The following is a 23303-nucleotide window of genomic DNA, read 5'->3' on the forward strand; positions in this document are numbered from 1 at the left end:
CCTATTACTATATGTATGCTTAATAAAAATTAGCAAAATCGGAGGACGACCACGCCCACTTTTAAAAAAAAATTTTTTTAAGTCAAATTTTAACAAAAAATTTAATATCTTTACAGTATATAAGTAAATTATGTCAACATTGAACTCCAGTAATGATATAGTGCAACAAAATGCAAAAATAAAAGAAAATTTCAAAATGGGCGTGGCTCCGCCCTTTTTCATTTGATTTGTCTAGGATACTTTTAATGCCATAAGTCGAACAAAAATATACCAATCTTTGTGAAATTTGGTAGGGGCTTAGATTCTAGGACGATAACTTATTTCTGTGAAAAAGGGCGAAATCGGTTGAAGCCACGCCCAGTTTTATACACAGTCGACCGTCTGTCCTTCCGCTCGGCTGTTAACACGATAACTTGAGCAAAAATCGATATATCTTTACTAAGCTCAGTTTACGTACATATCTGAACTCACTTTATATTGATATAAAAAATGGCCGAAATCCGACTATGACCACGCCCACTTTTTCGATATCGAAAATTACCAAAAACGAAAAAAATGCCATAATTCTATACCAAATGCGAAAAAAGGGATGAAACATGGTATTTGGATTGGTTTATTGACGCAAAATATAAATTTAGAAAAAAACTTTGTAAAATTGGTGTGACACCTACCATATTAAGTAGAATGAAATGAAAAAGTTCTGCAGGGCGAAATAAAAAGCCCTTGAAATCTTGGCAGGAATACTGTTCTTAATATTATATATATAATTAAATTAGCGGTATCCAACAGATGATGTTCTGGGTCACCCTGGTCCACATTTTGGTCGATATCTGGAAAACGCCTTCACATATGCAACTACCACCACTCCCTTTTAAAAGCCTCATTAATACCTCTAGTTTGATACCCATATCGTACAAACACATTATATAGTCACCCCTGGTCCACATTTATGGCGATATATCGAAAAGGCGTCCACCTATAGAACTAAGTCCCACTCCCTTTTAAAATACTCATTAACACCTTTCATTTGATACCCATATTGTACAAACAGTTTCTAGAGTCACCCCTGGTCCACCTTTATGGCGATATCTCGAAAAGGCGACCACCTATACAACTACCACCACTCCCTTTTAAAACCCTCATTAATACCTTTAATTTGATACCGATATCGTACAAACACATTCTAGAGTCACTCCTGGTCCACCTTTATGGCGATATCTCGAAAAGGCACCCACCTATAGAACTACGCCCCACGCCCTTTTGAAATACTCATTAACACCTTTCGTTTGATACCCATATTGTACAAACGCATTCTAGAGTCACTCCTGGTCCACCTTTATGGCGATATCCCGAAAAGGCGTCCACCTATAGAACTAAGGCCCACTCCCTTTTAAAACCCTCACTAATACCTTTAATTTGATACCCATATCGTACAAACATTTTCTAGAGTCACCCCTGCTCCACCTTTATGGCGATATCTCGAAAAGGCGTCCACGTATAGAACTGAGCCCCACGCCCTTTTAAAATACTCATTAACACCTTTCGTTTGATACCCATATTGTACAAACACATTCTATAGTCACCCCTGGCCCACCTTTGTGGCGATATCTCGAAAAGGCGCCCACCTATAGAACTAAGCCCCACGTCCTTTTAAAATACTCACTAACACCTTTCGTTTGATACCCATATTGTACAAACGCATTCTAGCGTCACCCCTGTTCCACCTTTATGCCGATATCTCGAAAAGGCGACCACCTATACAACTACCACCACTCCCTTTTAAACCCCTCATTATTACCTTTAATTTGATACCCATATCGTACAAACACATTCTAGAGTCACCCCTGGTCAACCTTCATGGCGATATCCCTAAATGGCGTCCATCTATAGAACTATTGCCCACTCCCTCATAAAATACTCTTTTAACACCTTTCATTTGATAAACATCTCATACAAACACATTCCAGGGTTACCCTAGGTTCATTTTACTACACGGTTATTTTCCCTTATGTTGTCACCATAGCTCTCAACTGAGTATGTAATGTTCGGTTACACCCGAACTTAACCTCCCTTACTTGTTTTTGTTAAAAAAGTTTTTGCGTCTGTTCGCTGTGAACCAAACTTTCAAACATGCTTTCAGTATTCAGAGTATTCCACTGCATCACACACATATTGATTTAGATACATTGGTGACTAAAGCTAACTAAAAGTGTTCAGAACCATTGAGAGCTTGTCATGCTGCTCTTTTTCAAAATTGTGTTAATAACTTACGTGAATGGAGCATCAAGAACAAACTACGCTGAATTCAAGACTAAGGGATTCCAGGGGCTGATAAGCGCAGTTCAGAGATTCAGCAACACAATGGTCTACTTCACCTACGCGAAGGGGATCCTGTTACAAAATGAATGTATCATACACATATTAAGCAGGCGAGGCTCTGGCGATACTAAATTGCTCATGGAATTAGTGGATGTACGGACGGTATGGCCTAGAAGATTCAATGCGCCATAGTAAATGTTTCCCGAGATGGTCCCACTAGTAAATTAGTTGTGGTTGTTACCGGAACGTACCGGATCTATATCCGGCAAAGGACTATGGCAACAACAACGCTTGAATATCAAGAAGTGTTTTCATATGAAGCTTCTTGAGGTAGAGTTTGGTTCGGGCTATACTATTAAATTTTCCTTTTTCGAAATCCGCTTTATTCCATGTATACAACAGTGCCTAGATGAGTTCAGAAAAGTTCCGTTTGATTTGCTCTTTAACTCCTTTACTTTTCTGAGCTCATGCCATCTTCATAGTGCTCGTTGTGCCCTCATATGCATGAAGTTACTTACGTTTTGCGTTCTAGCCAATCTCTCTTTATACTCAGCTGAGCAGAGCCCACAGAGTATATTAATTTTGTTCGCATAACGGTACCACATAACGACATAAACTAATCGAGATAGATATAGACTTCTATATATCAAAATGATCTGGGCGAAAAAAGAAATTCATTTAGCTATGTCCGTCCGTCCGCAAACACGATAACTTGAGTAAATTTTATTTATTAATGAAATTTCGTATGTAAGTTCCTGGGCACTCATCTCGGATCGCTATTTATTTAAATGAACGAAATCGGGCCACGTCCACTTTCCGATATCGAAATTTTCAAAAAACCGAAAAAGTGCCATAATTCATTACAAAACACGGATAAAGCGATTAAACTTGGTAGGTGGGCTGACCTTATGACGCAGAATAGAAAATTAGTAAAATTTTGGACGATGGGCATGGCACCGCACACTTTTAAAAGAAGGTAATTTAAAAGTTTTGCAAGCTGTAATTTGGCAGTCGTTGAAGATATTATGTGCTTTGAACACAGAGTATATCATCTTTGATCGGATAACGGTTGGTTGTAGATATAGATATAGACTTCGATGTACCAAAATCATCAGTATCGAAAAAAAATTTGATTGAGCCATGTCCGTCCGTCCGTCCGTCTGCCCGCTAACATGATAACTTGCGTAAATATTGAGATATCTTCACCAAATTTGGTACGCGAGCTTATATGGACCCAGAATAGATTGGTATTGAAAATGAGCGAAATCGGATGATAACCACGCCTAGTTTTTATATATATGACATTTTGGAAAACACAAAAAACCTAATTATTTAGTAACTAATACACCTCGAATGTTGAAATTTGACGTGTGGACTGATATTGAGACTCTTGATAAAAATTTGAAAACAATATGGGCCTGACACCGCCCACTTGTGATAAAATCAATTTTACAAATATAATTAACCATAAATCAAAAATCGTTAAACCTATCGTAACAAAATTTGGCGGAGAGGTTGCCTTTACTATAAGTAATGCTGCGAAGAAAAATTAACGAAATCGGTTAGGGACCACGCCCACTTTTATATAAAAAGGACGTGTGGCACTCGGGGACTGCCGCGGTAAAACTATTGCATATTATCAACTTATGCAATTATAATATTTATGCAACATTTTGTTTTCTTTGATATTAATTCAAGTTTTGTCTTTGATATTAATTCAAGTTACACTTTTTAAGCGTGGTGTCCGATAAGAAAACAAATTTTTTACTTTTATTGAATAAATGAGAAGTTAATATTGGTTAAAAAATGTTTATTATTATCTTACAAGATATGTACATACATAGGTTATTCAGGAATATTTATAATTGAAATTATAGGTTTTGGTAACTGAAATAGGAAACATACGTTTGACACTTGATCTCCTCTAAATATCTTGAAAATATCGCGTCAATGGTGGTCCCATATTTTGTTGTGGATTCTTTTGGATCATTATTTATTTTCAAATTGAATTTTTCAAAAAGAAAACTTGTCAACCCCTCTGATTTTTAAACGGTTTTATTATCAGCGAAATTGATGTTGAAATCGCCGGCCAAGATAACTAACGAAACTTTCACTTTAACTTTAACTTTCATTTTAACTTTAACTTTAACTTTAAATTTAACTTTATTTTTAACTTTAACTTTAACTTGAACTTTAACTTTAACTTTAACTTTATCTTTAACTTTAACTTTAACTTTAACTTTAACTTTAACTTTAACTTTAACTTTAACTTTAACTTTAACTTTAACTTTAACTTTAACTTTAACTTTAACTTTAACTTTAACTTTAACTTTAACTTTAACTTTAACTTTAACTTTAACTTTAACTTAAACTTAAACTTAAACTTAAACTTTAACTTTAACTTTCACTTTCACTTTACTTTTTTTGTTTTTTGCGGGGAGGCTGAAAATTCCTAATGCACCATAATTGCTGCCGTCGCAGCAACCGTGTGTCCGTAGACTAAAAAACAACCCCGTTCTGGAACCGTGGCCCACCCCGGCACCACTTTCGCATTAATTCAGGGTGGCGTTCCATATTTCTCATTTTTTAAGGGCCTACTGTTGTCCCTGCGTCCAGGTTCCCGCTATTTGCTCTGAGTGTCCATTTAATCGCCACTGCTTCGCATGCACATTTGTCTGCGCTCCCTCTCAGCATCCATCAGGCGTGTCATTACTATAAATGCCATTTTGCTCACTGCAGTCCAGCACTCTTTCCTGTTGCACATATGTGATACTAAATTTCTTGTGGTAGGTTCCTCCCCAAAGATTCCATGCAAGGTGGGTCTTTCTTCGTGGAAACGGGGGCAGTGGGACATGACGTGTTCTGCGTTTTCTAACTCCGTGGTCCACATTGGGCAATGAGGATCTTCCTCTATCCTACGCTTCCATAAATACTCTTTGAAACCGCCATGTCCACTCATTATCTGCGTGAGATGGTAGTTCAGTTCGCCGTGCTTCCGCTCATTCCATTGAGCTACGTTCCAAACTAGTGTGAAAGTCCAACGCCCTTTACTCGAGGCCTCCCACCGTTCTTGCCATTTAGCTATTGTTTGTGTCCTTGCTCTTTTCTTGTCTTCTTCAGATGGTCGCTCGATATTACTGTTAATCAGATCGGCCATTTCGCTTGCCAGTAAGTCCACTGGGATTTTCCGGGTTAGAACCAGGATCCCGTCGTCGGACACCGTCCGATAAGCACTTGCTATTGTTAAAGAAGCAAGTCGGCACGCTGCTAATATATATTTTTGATGGGTCTGTTTAGATCCATACCACACTGGTGCTGCGTATAATATTATTGAGCTGGTTACTGTGGACAATAGCTGACCTGTAGCTTCGCTCGGACCACCAATGTTAGGCATTATTCGCATAAGTGATCCATTAACTTTGGTAATTTTCTCCCCCACCGCTCTGCAGTGCTCTTTGAAAGTTAACTTAGAGTCAGTGTGCACTCCTAAGTATTTTAAGGAATCCTTTGAGGTGATTTGATGATCCCCGACAGTTAAGACTAACTCGTTCGCCGACCGTTTGGAGCGTACTAATACCACTTCCGTCTTTTGGCTAGCCAACTCCAGTCCCGTATTGGTCAGCCATTCCTTTATTCTTGCTACGGCGTCATTACATAATGCTTGAAGCAGGTCCAGTTTCTTGGCCACTACTACCACTGCAATATCATCGGCATATCCCACAATTTGCATGTTTTCTGGTAGATCAATCTTTAGCACCCCGTCATACATTACATTCGAAAGCGTTGGACCGAGAACAGCTCCCTGTGGGACGCCTCCTATGGTTTTGTACTCTTTTGCTTCTTGATCCGTGTCAAAACGAAGTACTCTGTCTTTAAGATAGCTACCTATTATTCTGCGTAAGTAAGCTGGAGTGCCGAAGCTTTGAAGCGCTGCCATTATCTGCATCCAGTTCGCAGTGTTAAAAGCATTCTTGATGTCCAACATAATCAGTGCACAGAACTTCCTTTCATTGTGGCCTCCAGAGATAGCTTCTCTAGCTATATTGACGGCTGTTTGTATTGCATCTACGGTGGATCTTGATTTGCGAAATCCATATTGACTATTCGATAAGCCACCTGGTATTTCTAGAGTCAGCTGTAGGCGCTCACTAATTATACGCTCGAAAGTCTTCCCTAGGGAATCCAGCATACAAAGTGGCCTATATGAGGATAGTTGGTCCGGCTGTTTACCACGTTTCAGCAATAGGACAAGTCTTTGTCGTTTCCACTGGCGAGGGAATACGCCTTCTTGCATACAGGCATTAAAAAGATCAGTAAATAGTGTAGCCCTAGTTGTGATCGCTGCTTTAAGGGCTACGTTTGTTACTTCGTCGGGTCCTCTTATCAGCAACGGGGATTTCTTATCAGCAACTCTTTTTGCAGCGTCCAGCACCTCTTGCTCTGTAATTTGCGGAATTTCCGTACTTTCTAGATCCTCGCTTGGATAAGTCCAGCGATCTTGCGCCGGAAAAAGTGTTTCAACAATAATATTCATTAGTATCGGGCACGTAGGTTGCTGTGATATCGGTCCTTTAACTTTGGCCATCACAGTTCTGTAGGCTGGTCCCCGAGGATCTAGGTCGACATTATCCAGCAGTTCCCTAAAGAATAACTTCTTGCTCTTTTTTATGGCATTTTTAAGTGCGTTTCTTTGTGCGACATAGGTGCTGTGTAACTCCGCATATCGTGGTGATGAGCGTGCTCTCTGCGCTATTATTCGTGCTTTGTGACATTTTCTACGCTCTTCCGCAATTTCGTCATTCCACCAATATACCGGAGTGCGCTGTGCTTTTCCGCGACTTCTGGGCATGGCAGCATCACATGCCATACATAGCAACTTAGTGATTTGAACCGACTGGTCTTCCGCATGCGATTCTCGTACTATGGCGTCCTTCCAGATAATTTCAAATATTTGTGGGTCGAAAAGGTGCTCTTTCCATTTCCTACTTTGTCGATGTCTTGCTGCTACCGTTCGTGGAGTTTCAAACAGCTCTACGCTAATAGCTTTATGGTCGCTGTGTGTGTAGACGTTGCTTATGGACCAATTTGCTCGTCTTGCTATTTCGCTGCTAGCGATGGTGAGATCTATAATGGATCGTCTGGTACCTGTATCGAAGGTATATATCCCTGGTTCATTTAGGAGTTCTAGCCTCAAAGAAGTAAGGCTTTCGAGAAGAACTCTCCCTCTTTCGTTGGTTTGTCTACTTCCCCACACAGATGGCCATGCATTGAAGTCTCCACACACTAAAAGCGGGTGTTTACCTCGTGCTTCAATGGTGATCCCGTATATCATGTCTTCGAACTCGGCGATGGTCATGCTCGGAGGGGCATAGCAACTGAAGACGTATATACCGTTGATTTTTGCCAACGTGAATCCTGCTACCGTTGGCGTCATATTTTCCTGTCGGGGAAATTTCCCTGGTGCCCAAATTGAGGCTTTCCCTGCTGAATCTGAGTGCCAACCCTGCTCCTGGCGATTTTTGTATTATTCAGAGAGTACCACTATGTCATATCCTCCTTCATAGACTGTTTGGGATAATAGCTCTGGGGCTGCCTCGCAATGGTTTAAATTGAGCTGCATGAGACAGTCATTTTGCTGCCCTCTCGTTGTGGGCATTTAAAACTGCCTGCTGAATGTTGTCCCCCACATAGCGCGCATTTCGGTGCGTTTTCGCAACTTGCAGCCTTATGACCTTCCTGGCCGCATTTTCTGCATAGGCTAGACCTATCTACAGTCTCCTTACATTTCTGAGCTATATGCCCGTAGCCCCAGCACCTATAACAGCGTTTCTCTTGCTTGAGCTCTCTAGTTCGCCAGGAAACACATACTACCCGCATTCTTTGCGTATTAAGAACCGCCTTGGCATCATCCGCTGTAAGGCTTATAAGTGCCGACCTCGTGCGACTGTAGCCTGTGCGTATGCTTTTAATGGCAGCCACATGTGGAAGTTTGATGTTGCATTGAAGTTTAACTTTAAATTTAACTTGAACTTTAACTTTAACTTTAACTTGAACTTTAACTTTAACTTTAACTTTAACTTTAACTTTAACTTTAACTTTAACTTTAACTTTAACTTTAACTTTAACTTTAACTTTAACTTTAACTTTAACTTAAACTTAAACTTTAACTTTAAATTTAACTTTAACTTTATTTTTAACTTTCACTTTAACTTTAAAATTCACTTTAACTTTAACTTTAACTTTAACTTGAACTTTAACTTTAACTTTAACTTTAAATTTAACTTTAACTTTATTTTTAACTTTCACTTTAACTTTAAAATTCACTTTAACTTTATGATAGAGATCCAATTTTATGTATTTGGCCTGTTGTTAACACCGAACCTTTTTCGAACCTTTTTTCACAAATATCCGTTACGGTTTTTGATTTAGTCGCCAATCCCGCGATAAAATCTATGCAATAGCTTAAAAATATTTAAAAGTGTCGTCGACAAATAAAATAAGCTATTACTTTGCAAAAATGAGCTTTATATCAATGGTATTTCATTTCCCAAATGGATTTATAACAATAAATAGGAAGAACTTCAAATTTTAAATAAATAAAAAATGGACGTGGCACCACCCCTTTTATGACTAAGCAATTTTCTATGTTTCGGTAGCCATAACTCGAAGAAAAATTAACGATCGTAATAAAATTGGGTACACAGATTGTCCCTATAGCAGGAAATATTTCTAGAAAATGGACGGGATCGGTTAAAGATCACGCCCACTTTTATATAAAACAAGTTTAAAAGGGTCGTCTAGAGTAATAAGCTATAATTTAGCAAAAAAATAGTTTTGGAATCAATGATTTTTCACTTATCAAGTTTTATTTTAAGAGGAAATGGGGAGACATTTTTTTAAACGGGCGCACAGTGTTTCGTGTAGAACAAGCTAGCTGGACAAAAACGAAGTTCTTATTCCAAGAAAAGTGTAATGATAAATGAAAGAAAACAAACAAAATAACGGGATTTTTGCTTTTTTTTGATATTTTTTCTCATATATATTGAGTAATTGAAGTAAGAAGGTAGGAGTGGCCGTAAAATGCATTGATTAATTTGAAAAATTCTTGTTGAATATTAAGCTTCATATTTCTTTTAAGTGAACACTTTTATATAACTTTTTTAATGTATTCTAAGCTCGAAGGTAAGTAAAAATTTTTAATAGTAGTTCTTTCGCAATTAGAGTATTTTCAATATATTTAACATTCCGTTATTAAGAATTTTTTCTCTATATTTTTAAATTTAGGGACAAAAAGTTACATACATCCGCCGACATCCGGGCTAAATTTTTCATATGTTATAGCCGCAAGTATTCTCTAATAGTCCAAAGAAAAAATCATTGCGAATTCTTTGCACATCTATTTTTAATTTTTTTTTTGTAGATTTAGTTATCTCTACATATAAAATAGGATGTATGTACGTACCAGCTCCGACGAGATATTTGAACCTTTAAAGCTGATCTACAAACGGCAAAACCAATCCCCAGGTACAGGGAACAAACACGTAGCCATAAAACACACAAAAATATACGCGCAAGGTCAACAAGAGCACACCAAAAGCAAAAAGGCGAAGATCACTGACTTCAACCTGCCACAACCTACCGCACCAGTCACCAAGGCATAAAAACAGGTACATACAATGGATTGATGAAGATAAACCAAAACCAGGTTTCGGCAATACCAATGACGGCAACACTGCTCGTAGGTTTTTCGAAAATTCTGAGGCTAGTGCTGAGATTACGGGATTGGATGTAACGCTCATCAAAAGATTCGACACACTCCTTCGCGCATTAGCATCTGGGTACAATATAAATATCCGAAGATTGGAAAAATTTGCGGTCGAGACTAAAAAACTATACATAGATATCTATCCATGGTTTAATATGCCTGTTACAGTTCATAAATTCTTAGTGCATAGTACTGAAATTATAAAATCACCAATTTTACCTATTGGTCAACTTTCCGAGGAAGCACAGGAAGCCCGTAACAAAGATTTGAGACGATTCAGGGATTATAACACACAAAAGCAGACGCGTGAAGCCACGAATAGAGATCTTATGAATATGTTGCTTATAACATCGGATCCTTTAGTTAATAGTTTTAGGGAGATACCTAAGAAAAAATTTAAAAGTCCGACTTCAGAAGTCTTAAATTTACTGTCCCCCGATAATGTTGAGGAGTCAATAAATACCCCAGTTGTTTCAAGCTTTCAGAGTAGTGTTGCTGATGTTCATGACTATTCAACAAGTGACTCATCCAATGAAAGTGATGATAGCGAATAATAACATAAATATAAAAGATAACCTACCCTATAACTTTTTGTTGGATAAGGTTTTATTCAATTTAAATCTATTGTCTTTTCTATTTTGTATGACACTTTAATTTTAAGTTTTTGTAATAAGTAATTTTGACATAATTAATTTAATTATTTACATTGTTATTATTATTATTGTAATTCACTTTTACATTCCTGACTGGTACTATAAAATAATTCTGTAAAAATTGTAGTGCCAGGAAAAATACTCAAATAAATACAAAATATGTATGTACAGTCACGCACATAAATAAGTAGACACCCCTTTTTGGATAATTCTTACAATTTTCGCAAATTTATTTTAACTAATTTCCCATAAGAAAATTTGTCAAAAACTAAATTATATTTAAAAAATTCGACGAATTTTCATAAAAAATTTTAATTTTTTTTTCCGAATTTTTAGAATTTTTTAGGGTATTGAGATTTGTATTCCATTCAATTTAAGTACAATAAAGTAATATTCTTAAGTCCTTTAAATTTTATTAATTACACGTGTTATGTAGTAAAATAATTTATCTGAAATGAAATGTGCAATTGAAGCTCACGCTGAGTATATAATGTTCGGTTACACCCGACACACGACATACTTAGACACCTTTACTTGTTTGTTATGAGATTTAAAAGGTATAATCAAAGCAGCTGTCGCCTTGTCCGTCCTGATGTCACGTTGTTTAAATTTTTTCCAAATTATTAAATAAAATACTCTTTAATACCTTTCACTTGATACCCATGTCATACAAACACATTCCAGGGTTGCCCTAGGTTCATTTTCCTACATGGTGATTTTCCCTTATTTGACAAAGGATGAAGGAAAATCGTTCCAAAAAACGTCACCCTTGGCCCACAATATGGTAGATATTTCCCAAACGTATGTGATATGGAATTAAAAACCACTTAAAAACCATCTACACAACCCTACTAAACCAACGTAGCTATAAATATACTCAGATGAGCAGAGCTCACAGAGTGTACTAATTTTGTTTGCATAACGGTATTCTGTAACGGTATAAACCAATCGAGATAACTTTAGACTTCCATATATCAAAATTATCAGGGAGAAAAAGAAATTCATTAAGCTATGTTCGTCCGTCCGTTCGTCCGTAAACACGATTACTTGAGTAAATTTTGAGGTATCTTAATGAAATTTGGTATGTAGACCCTTGACACTAATCTCAGATCGCTATTTAAAATGAACGAAATTAATTATGAATAAACAAAATAATTAAGAGCGCTTCGAAAATATTTCAGGGGTGATTTAAGAGCAACTTAGGGTGTAACCGAACATTACATACTCCGCTGCCAAAATACAGCTTGGAAAACTTTAAATTACCTTATTTTAAAAGTGGGCGGTGCCACGCCCATTGTCTAACAGTTTACTAGTTTTCTATTCTGCGTCATAAATTCAACCCACCTACCAAGTTTCATCGCTTTATCCGTCTTTGGTAATGAATTATCGGAATTTTTCAGTTTTTCGAAATTTTCGATATCGAAAAACTGGGCGTGATTATGGTCCGATTTCGTTAATTTTAAAAAGCGACCTGAGATGAATACCCAGAAACTTACATACCATATTTCATTAAGATACCTCAAAATTTACTCAAGTTATCGTCTTTACGGACAGACGGACGGACATGGCTAAATTAATTTTTTTTTTCGCCCAGATCACTTTGATATATAGAAGTTTATATGTACTCGTATTTCGATTAGTTTATGCCGTTATGGGATACCGTTATGCGAACAAAATTAATATACTCTATGAGCTTTGCTCAGCTGAGTATAAAAAATGATAAAGAAATGCGTTCAAATTTAACCAAATTTTCATATTAAAAAAAATTATTCAAATAAAACGAATTGATAGCTGAAGACAGATAGCAAAAGCAAGTTGCTCCACTTTTTAGTATTAGCATTTGTATGTATCTGTGGTTTGGGCGGCAGCTGTCAATACTGACGTCACTAGGTGCTATGGGTATAGAAAATCGACCGCTATATTCCGTAGTCAAAAATAGACTAACTCTTTATTCACATTCCTTCTTACTATCTATATGTAATTACAGCTAGGTATAATGTATGTAAGTTTGTGTTATGTGGTGGCCTGATTTAACAGGGAAATTCCAAGAGAGTTTGTATTCAGTATTTATGTAAATTTGTATGTGAGAGCATATAGAGTAAAGTTAATATAATACAGTGTTGCATTAAAGCGTATGTACTATACCTAAGATAAGCTGTATACATTCTTCGGGATTAGGTACATGTATTTCCTGTTATGCGCGCCACATATCCATGAAAAAGAAAATTTTGTCTCCAAAGCTCTCAGCTGACTATGTAATATTCGGTTACACCCAACTTAGCCTTCCTTACTTGTTTTTGCTTGGAAATCGATCCAACGATCCACCTGCCGTGACCACCGACTCACAGGAATCCCCCGGTCATATTCACCAACCCGCCGTAATCCGCCAACTTGTCAACCAGGGACTTGTATCGGTTTCACCGACCCAACGATCCACCAGCCATATCCACCGTCCCGCTGAAATCCACCAGCTGCCCACTTGTGACGTGCATCGATTCCACCGACCTCCGGTCATTTGGGGAAATCCATCCACCGATTCACCAACCTTCGGTTACAGTCCACCTTCCATTCCTCGGCCTGGTCTTCCTCTCTGCTATGGTGTGTGTGCGTTTTACCAAAATGCCAACAACAAATCGACGTGTGTTCATTTCAAAAGGAAATAGGTGTCCTGTTCGACTCTGGATTGGCTGAGGGCTACCCCAGTCTTCGACGAAACCACTTTACAAATGGCGTTGTAGTTCAATTAACTGCCCGGAACTTTTAGGGAAAAATAAGTTTCAATGCTTCATGCACAACAGTTCGTGCGCAATATATTTATTTTATATCAAATTAATAAGAGATCAAATTGAATGTCGAGAAGCTTGTGAGCTTTACGAGTATTACGAACTCTCCTAGAAAATTTATGTTTTAGAAAAGTAATAGGGCTTGTCTATGTATTGTGTTTTATACAGCGTGTAGACTCCAAAGCCACTCCGCTGATTTTAATCACATTTGAAGGTAGGTAGGTAGGTTGAACTGGCCGGTCCATGAGGACCTCACATAGACTGATTGAGTCCGTAGTGTTACCAGAAGTTTGTTTTAACGTCCAAACTGAAAAACCCTATCAAAAACAAGGAGCTATGTTATAAAATAACTCCGTCCTCTTGGCAAATACTAGAAGCTTCCTAGGACTTAAGCCACTTGCTGCTTTTAGATCTGACAGCCGTATCACTCCTAATAGCTGGGGTCTTAGCCTGGCAAGTGCAGGGCACGAGCTCAGAACGTGCTAGATCGTTTCCTCCTCCAACCCGCACTTCCTACATCTGCTATCACTGACCAAGCCTAATTTAAAGACAAGTGACGCCAGAAGGCAGTGTCCAGTCAGAATACCCGTCATGAGTCTACAGTCCTCTCTTTTTAATAATAAAAGCAACTGTGTTAGTCTAAGGTTGTAAGACCTACACAAAATCTTCGACACTTTACAGCCCCGCGCTTGAACCTACGCCTTTCCCGCTTGGTTGATCATGTGCACCTCTCGCCTTCGCTTAATCTCGCCCAATCTAATTTACACATCTACGGAGCAAGCTTCAAGGGATGCGCCCTTTTTAGCTAGTTCGTCCGCTTTTTCATTCCCATCTATTCCCATATGCCCTGGGACCCAATATAGATGTATGCTTCTCCCTGTCCCGATTCTCTCCAGAGACTGCTTACACTCTAACACGCATTTAGATGCTGTGCTATGCGAGATTATTGCCTTAATTGCTGCTTGACTATCAATATAAAAGTTAACACGGTTGCAGCTTAAGTTATTCTCCACCAGGGTTTCTACTGCTTTGGTTACGGCTAATATTTCCGCCTGGAAAACGCTACAGTAATCCGGCAGCCTGTAGGATCTGCTTATTTCCGGATCAGCGCAGTATACCGCAGACCCTACTCCTTCCACTAATTTGGAACCATCGGTGTACACATGTATCGCCTCCTCCGCCATTTGCGCACCCTTGCGCCAACCGTCCACCTCTATTGTGGTCTCGAAGCGCAGATAGGGAATCATGTAGTCTGTCTGAAAAGCACCTAAAGGGATTCCCCCCTATTACGTGACCATTCCCCGATCTCTTTCTTTATTAGTCCCTGGACTATGTTTCCCTTTGCTAGGACTTTTTTCAACCGTTCTGTTTCGCTGGAGCACTCTATGTCCGTACAGAAACTTTTCCATGAGTTTCTCTTCGCCCTAGTAATTTCACGCTTGTAGATCCTCAGTAGATCCCTGTACTCGTCCCGACACGCCTCGCTTTCCGCGGTCTTTGCGAGCTTAAACATTTCTTTTACCTGTCTCCACCATGGCGGCTTTGCTTTTCCTCTGAACCTTCTTAGAGGGCAAGCTTTGTTATACGAAGTCATAAGCGTCCTTGTTAGGAATTCATTCGACTCCTCCAGTTCCTCTACATTAGCAACCTCTTTGGGTTGTCCCAGTTTTTTTTCCACATGTTTCTGGAATTTAGTCCAGTTCGTTGACCTGGGGTTTCTAAAGGTTCCTCCCTTCTCTACCCTCTTTGGGGGATGCTGAAGCTGATATACGCATGGTCGGAGAAGGATGGTCTGTCAAGAACCAACCAATCATACCTTGATATATCACGCTCGGAGCTCAATGTAATATCCAGAACATTGCTGGATGTTGGACCAATGTATGTAGGGACATTTCCCCTGTTGGCTATCTGCAAATTGATTTGCAGGATGTAACAAAACAGATATTTACCTCTCTCGTTCGTATCTGCTCCTCCCCACGCATTGTGGTGCGCATTTACATCTGCCCAACCGCCCTTTGCACCCTTCCTCCTGTACAAGCCTTTTGCACTCCATCGGTGGAACCTCCGAAGAATGGGCCATGAAGCAGGATGCCAGGATAAATGCCTGCTTATTCTTTTGCTCAACGGCCACCGCTACGAGATCCTCAGTGGTGTAATTAGACAGCATATATGAATGCAGCTATTTCCTTACCATTACTATAGCTCTCACCCGTCCTTCCGTTTGCGCGTAGTAAACGCCAAATCCCCGCGCGCTAAGTCCAGAAACCTTTCCTCCCGATGAGAGCCACGGCGCCACGTCAAACGAACCCTCCTCAAGGGTTAGGAGGAGTTCGCTCGACGCCACTTTACTGTGTTGGAGGTTTATCTGTAGGACTCGCAGCGCCATTGTGCTGTTTGTCCCCCTCCAGCACCTTCGTCTTGACGTCGTCATCCTCCCCTTGCCCTTTCGGTTTAAAGTATTCGAGGCCCCCTTCAGCCTCTTGTGACTGTTGTGCCCGGTGTTCCTCTGTGCGAGTCACAGCACCATTTAGCGGTTGGTCCTCTTCTAGCACGTTCGTGGTGACGTCGGGGACCCCCATCTGTCTTTTTTCCCTTAGGCTTTTGAGGTCCTTTTCGACTTCGCCCACCTCTAGCGTGTTAGGGCTTCTATCCTCCGGACTTCTTTTCCTGAGTCAGATGTAGATTTTGCCAGTGCCAAAAAACATTTTGCCAAGCTGCGTGTACAAAATATCCTCAACCTGCTTGTTTATTTGGAAGATGTAGAACTGACCATCCTCGGTAGGCCGAGATACAGTAAGTACCTTCCAATCCTGTGTCGGTATGTTCGGATTCTGATTCTGCAGAATTCGCAGTGTATCGTCCGACTTCATCACGCATGGTATCCATACCTTAACTTTTGGTACCGTGGGGATTTGCGCTTTATCCACCACCTCAAACCGCGCGTTCGTGCCTTGCCTGTGGAGGTTTGGAACCACTTCCTCCAGCCACCGCAAGGCGGGCTCAGCGGTCCAGTAATATATACAGGAAAGAACCGTCTACCACAGCAGCGCCCCTTACTGTGGTAAGGCCATTAATACTTCCCGAGGTGGCCCGGTATCGGGAAGGCTCCGTTCGAATACAGCCGAATTTATCCCTTGGCTGCAAATCGTCCAATAGGCACGGTCCGCATAACACCCTGGATTAGGATGAAGGTAGCTTCACATCAACTCGGAGAGTGTTCCTGTGACCAAATTCTATTCATTGTTCGATTTGTCTGAAATTTGATATAAAGGTAGCCCTTTACTTTGATTAGTATTCATGACTTAGAAAGCTGTAGAGATAGAGATAAATTTACCGGAAAAGAAGTGAGGAAAAAGACGCAGAGGGAGAAAGAAACACAGAGAAAAAGAAAGGCAGAGTGAGAGGCGAACAAAGGATAAGGAAAAGGGGGAGGGGGATGACGAGTAAAAGGTAAAAACTTCCTAAAAGTTATGGAAATAGACCTAACTTAGGGCAGAGCAGCTACTGTCTGTCAATAAAACAAAAGCTATTGAAATTGGTATTTATTACAAACTTTTGTAACTTAATCAATGAGGTCGGTTTTTTACGTTATATTAACATCAGCATTTCTGCAGCCACAAAAACACAGATCCATCGTCTAAATCTCCATGTTTATAGTACAAAAAATTTGTCCCATTCAAATAATAAAAAACATATATACACAAATATATATGTATGTATGTTCACATTCTCTTTTGAAACTCATATCTCTTTTGAAGCTCAGGCACGGGACCATATATTCCGTTTGCCCGATATTAGATGGCGCTGCACTGCTATGGCCATAAGGCCAGTACGTAGACTGCCCCGAAGACTTAAGCCTTGTTGTAGTTGCATACGCGATATATTTCGCCATTACTTCTGCAGTCGGGATGTGACGAATGGCATGCAAAGCTGCTTTTGGGGTAGTTTTAGGGCTTCCGATATTCTAATCAACGATTATCTGCATACCCCCTCAAGTTTATTGGCATACGTACTTTTTTGTGTAGTTGTCCACCAATTTTGCCGTAAATACCCAATGAGAGAGTGGGTGATAGGCGTTTCGTGCATTCTGGCATCTTCTTGCATGCATACAATGCCGTGGAGGCTTTCATCGCACTGTATTCCACATGGAGTTTCACACGAAAACTTAATATTTAGTATAACTCCTAGATACTTTGTGCTATATCTTTCTTGTGAGGTTATCCCTACAAGCTTAGGCTTAATCCAATAAGCTACCTTATACGACCTACTTAGTATTAGTAAAACGGCGTTTTCTGCGTTGGCGGTTAGCTATGTTTACATTTGATTTTTTTGTTTTCCGTAAAACTTTCACTTGCGTTCCTTGCATGTATACACATCTTTTTACGGCTAAGAGTCTTAAAGTGATTTATATTCGAAATACGAATTTCCCGTACGCTGCATTACAGAAACCTCCTCCTTTAATTTTTGCCACAACAAGGTGCCATACTTCGACCTTACAGCGTGCGAGAGACCAATTGCAAAGCGAGCAGAGGGGCATTCATAAGGCATCTGCCTTTACACTAGTACGAATGTTGGAGATTCGGGTTCAATTCTAAGCTCCCGAGAAGCTAGCTGTTGAAGAAGTGAAATTCAGAAACATGTCTTAGTAACCATCGCCGCTTGTAAACTTTGCAATTTTTTTCCCTAATATCAAGTGCGCTATTTATTTATGCACTTTCGAAATGATTTAAAAGAGAAGTCTCGGTAAACGGAGAATTAAAATTTTTTTTTATAATAGATGGGCTAAATTCGTTTATGGGATGAACATTGATGTGTTGATTCGAAACATGAAGATTAAGCCGTATTGATGAGAGTAAAATCTTCATAAGAGTGCTAAATTGAAACTGTGACATAAAATAGAGCCTGTTGCAATTTATTTAGTTTTTCAGATAAGTGATTCATGGTCATAGCCTTTTCATACAGACCACAAAAAATGTGAAACTTTGTTTCCTCTTAAAAAGTACCGATCTTTTTTTATTTTATATTTATCGAAAATGTCGCTTAAGTTTGTATATATGTTCTCCATATATAACATATTTTATGTAGCCAATTACTCGGATATTACGAATAGAATAAGATCATTGCTCGGCTACATACACGAAAGGTATGAAGTCTTCGGAACAGCTGAAGGCAGTTCTTCTTCTTTTTTTTGTCTAGTGAAAATTGAGACTTCTATGAATTAAAATTGAAACCCAGTTCTGCACACCTTTTTTCACGGAAATAGGTGCAATCTAAATTTTAAACCAAATTTTCTTTGCTGCTCAAAAAAGTTTAAGATTTAGGCTCAAACTTTTAACCATGTATTTCAATTAGCACACTCATTTTAATTTTCACAAATCGTATGGCAGAACATCAACCTTATTGAAAAAGTTAAATCAGCGCCTTATTTTAAAAAGAATGAAAGAAATTGAAAATTGTTAAAAGGTTAAATTCAATTTTTTGTATACCTAGTGTAGGGTACTTTTATTGTATTGTTTTTGCTATTTTAAATTTAATACAACTTAACTCATGTTTCACTTTGTACTGTTTTAATGTTTGTCAAGTTGTTTAAATATTTATTTTTCAAATTATTCTTTCAAAAATTTTAATTTTAACATATGGAAAAAATAAAAATAACATAATTTTAGGAGTTGTAAAATAAAAATTTCTTTTTATTGAAATAAAAATAGTGGTAAATTTATTAATTACTACACCCAGTTTTATAAGATAAATTTTTCTTGCACCAAAGTTCACTTTCTCATGGAACCTCCCTTCAGTATTTTATTCCGCCCTATATCAGTTTAAATGAAATATATTTTGACGTGAGCTGAAACGTTTATGAAATAAAACTAAAAGTGTTCAGCCGAGATAGAGTAATAATTTACTAAGCACTAATACAACTTGGAAACTTATTTTTAACCAATCCTTTTATGAAACGCCGAACTTTTTTGTCAGCGGCATTTACATAAATGTGCAGACTTTCTATGCCCACATCAGCCGTAAATATTTGCACCCCACAAAGTTCTCCATTCACTACGCCCGGTGCTCCAATATCCGTTTCATAAATTCCACAGGAATCTTTAGCACAATACATATTATCATTTATATCGTATCTCGCACATTCCCGTGATTGTACTATAGTTACTTCAGTTTCTGTGAGTTGAAAAGGATATGGCGTTTGTGGCCCGTGTAATTGTGGTCTCCATACACTAGTTTTCATCTTTTCGTCCTCTGAAAGTTGTTCGTTGTAAAGTGGTATTGGCTTCACTCCCTCATTTTCGTTAAAGGGTCCATCTAGTTCAATTCCAATTATATCCGTAAATTTATGTACTTTATTCACTCCTCGACGTGGTCCGCAGAAAGTTGGGGCATTAGCTACATTAGCTGCAACGTTGATTGAAGCCCGAGTTTTACTTGCCAGGCATAACTCAGCTGTGATCACTATTTGCCAACTGACTAATGAACCAACGCAAATATATCTTTCTTTCAAAAGTAATGCTACCAAATAACGCCGATCGTCAGTTTGTGAATTTATATTGGTCATAAGACAGCAAAGGACGAACACCAGGATCACGATATGATTTTGTAAGTTCATTTTTTATTTTTTGACTTTATGCTGCTTGTTAAAACGTATAAAATAACTAAAGCAAGAAAGGTTTTGTGGGCGCAATTTATATACAGTGGTGAAGCTTGATAAAATTTTCGGGTGCAAGTACACGGTTAGAAATCTGAGTCCATATTTTTAACCATTCATCGGTTTAAACAATTTTTGAAAATTTTTGCTACTAAATTGGAAACCTCTCAATTTGCTATAGTCCCTTTTAATTTTATTTCAATTTAAAACTTGTTTAAACAATATTTTTAAAATATTAAAATTGTTTCAAAAAAACCAGTGGCTCGATTTGCATTAACTTTTCTATAGTACCGGACTAGATATAAATTTCTACTTTAGAACTAGTTGGTTTATTGGAGCCATTTCGGTAGTTTTAAACTAGTGTAAATAATATACTAACGTTATTTCCGAACCGAAAAGGAATTCTAGATGCTGCTTCTGGTTCGATATTAGAGCATTTATCGATACCTCCGAGCCAGTGGGAAAGTTTGGGTAAAGAAATCATACTCATAGTCGAAGTTACTTAAAGCTGGCAGCTCTTTTGAAGATAGCATATATCTCAAATTAAATATTAACTACTTGTACTTATTTTGCAATTTAGGTCTGGTTCCGAACCAGAAATGTGTATCACAAGAATTTCAGGGAACAGTCCACTATTTTTTTTTATAACTCTAAGTGTAAACATTTTCAGTTTCAAATTGAAACCCAGTTCTATGCCCTCCATTTCAGTAAGACCGGTATAATCTATATTTTATACAAAATTTGGTTTGGTCATTTGTCTTAAATGTTTCAGATTTAGGCTCAAACTTTTAACCGTGTACCTGCCAAAATCTCAAACCACTTATTGATAAAAAGTGGCCGCCGTGGTATGGTGCGAGCGTGCTGCGCCTACCACACCGTAGGTCTTGAGTTCAATTGCCGGCCAAAGCAACATGAAAAATTCAAAACAAATTCTTCAATTGGAAAAAAGTTTGTCTTAGAGCGGTCGCCCCTCGGCAATGGTTTGGCATGCACTTCAAGCGTATTTCTACTATGAAAAGCCTTTTGGTTAAAATACGTCTTCCTTGCCACAGCTTCCGCTTAGAATTGGCACAAATCATGTATGTCGGAACATCCAGTTTGTATGGAAAATCAAAAGGGAGCAAGACGCATATTCGAAGAAAAGTTCGGCCTAAATCGTCTTCTTTACAGGGAAAATCAAAGTGAGCAATACGCAAATTCGAAGAGAAGTTCGGCCTAAATCTTCTCGGAGTTAATTCCCCCCAAGCATTAATTCATTTGTTTTTCTTTTTAACTTGTTATGGCTAATGCGTCAAGCGTAATGTAAATTCTGAAACAGTTAAACAAACAGCTTTTGCTTTACCAAAATAACAAATTAAAGGTTGTTATGTTTGTTCCAGCTAAATGAAATTAGTGCGTATTTGGTTAAGTATTTTTCTATTCTTTTTATACTCAGTTGAGCAGAGCTCACAGAGTATATTAACTTTGATTGGATAACGGTTGGTTGTACAGTTATAAAGGAATCGAGATAGATATAGACTTCCATATATCAAAATCATCAGTATCGAAAAAAAATTTGATTGAGCCATGTCCGTCCGTCTGTCCGTTAACACGATAACTTGAGTAAATTTTGAGGTATCCTGGGCACTCATCTCAGATCGCTATTTAAAATGAACGATATCGAACTATAACCACGCCCACTTTTTCGATATCGAAAATTTCGAAAAACCGAAAAAATGCGATAATTCATTGCCAAAGGCGGTTAAAGCGATGAAACTTGGTAGATGGGTTGACGTTATGACGCAGAATAGAAAATTAGTAAGATTTTGGACAATGGGCGTGGCACCGCTCACTTTTACAAGAAGGCAATTTAAAAGTTTTGCAAGCTGTAATTTGGCAGTCGTTTGAAGATATCATGACGAAATTTGGCAGGAACATTACTACTATTACTATATATGTGCTAAATAAAAATTAGCAAAATTGGATGAAGAACACGCCCACTTTTTAAAAAAAATTTTTTTAAATTCAAATTTTAACAAAAAGTTTAATATCTTTACTGTATATAAGTAAATTAAGTCAAAACTTAACTCCAGTAATGATATGATGCAACAAAATACAAAACTAAAAGAAAATTTCAAATTGGGCGTGGCTCCGCCCATTTTCATTTAGTTTGTCTAGAATACTTTTAATGCCATAAGTCGAACAAAAAAATCCTTCTCAAATTTGGTAGGGGCATAGATTCTATGACGGTAACTGTTCTCTGTGAAAATGGGCGAAATCGGTGGAAGCCACGCCCAGTTTTTATACACAGCCCACCGTCTGTCCTTCCGCTCGGACGTTAACACAATAACTTGAGCAAAAACCGATATATCTTTACTAAACTTAGCCCACGAACTTATCTGAACTCACTTTATCTTGGTATAAAAAATGGCCGAAATCCGACCATAACCACGCCCACTTTATCGATATCGAAAATTACGAAAAATGAAAAAAATGCCATAATTCTATACCAAATACGAAAAAAGGGATGAAACATGGTAACTGGATTGATTTATTGACGCAAAATATAACTTTGGAAAAAACTTTGTAAAATGGGTGTGACACCTACCATATTAAGTAGAAGAAAATGAAAAAGTTCTACAAGGCGAAATCAACAGCACTTGGAATCTTGGCAGGAATACTGTTAGTGATATTGCATATATAAATAAATTAGCAGTACCCGACAGATGATTTTCTGGATCACCTGGTCCACATTTTGGTCGATATCGCGAGAACACCTTCACATATACATCTAAGGGCCACTCGCTTTAAAACCGTCATTAATACCTTTAATTTGATATCCATATCGTACAAACACATTCTAGAGTCACCCCTGGCCCACCCTAATGGCGATATCTCGAAAAGGCGTCCACCTATAGACCTAATGCCCACTCCCTCTTAAAATGCTCAGTAACACCTTTCGTTTGATACCCATATCGTACAAACATTTTAGAGTCACCCCTGGCCCACCCTAATGGCGATATCTCGAAAAGGCGTCCACCTATCGACCTAATGCCCACTCCCTCTTAAAATGCTCAGTAACACTTTTCTTTTGATACCCATATCGTACAAACATTCTAGAGTCAACCCTGGCCCACCCTAATGGCGATATC

General features: G+C 38.3%; 1 protein-coding gene across 1 annotated transcript in view; it reads right to left on the reverse strand.

Moving 5' to 3' along the window:
• Nucleotides 1-23303, reverse strand: part of LOC137250407 (uncharacterized) — a 686265-nt gene that overhangs the window by 187678 nt on the left and 475284 nt on the right. The gene's annotated exons all lie outside the window — the stretch shown is intronic.

This window comes from Eurosta solidaginis, chromosome 4 (genome assembly GCF_040869045.1).
Source record: "Eurosta solidaginis isolate ZX-2024a chromosome 4, ASM4086904v1, whole genome shotgun sequence".
In the NCBI taxonomy this organism is placed as follows: Eukaryota; Metazoa; Arthropoda; class Insecta; order Diptera; family Tephritidae; genus Eurosta; species Eurosta solidaginis.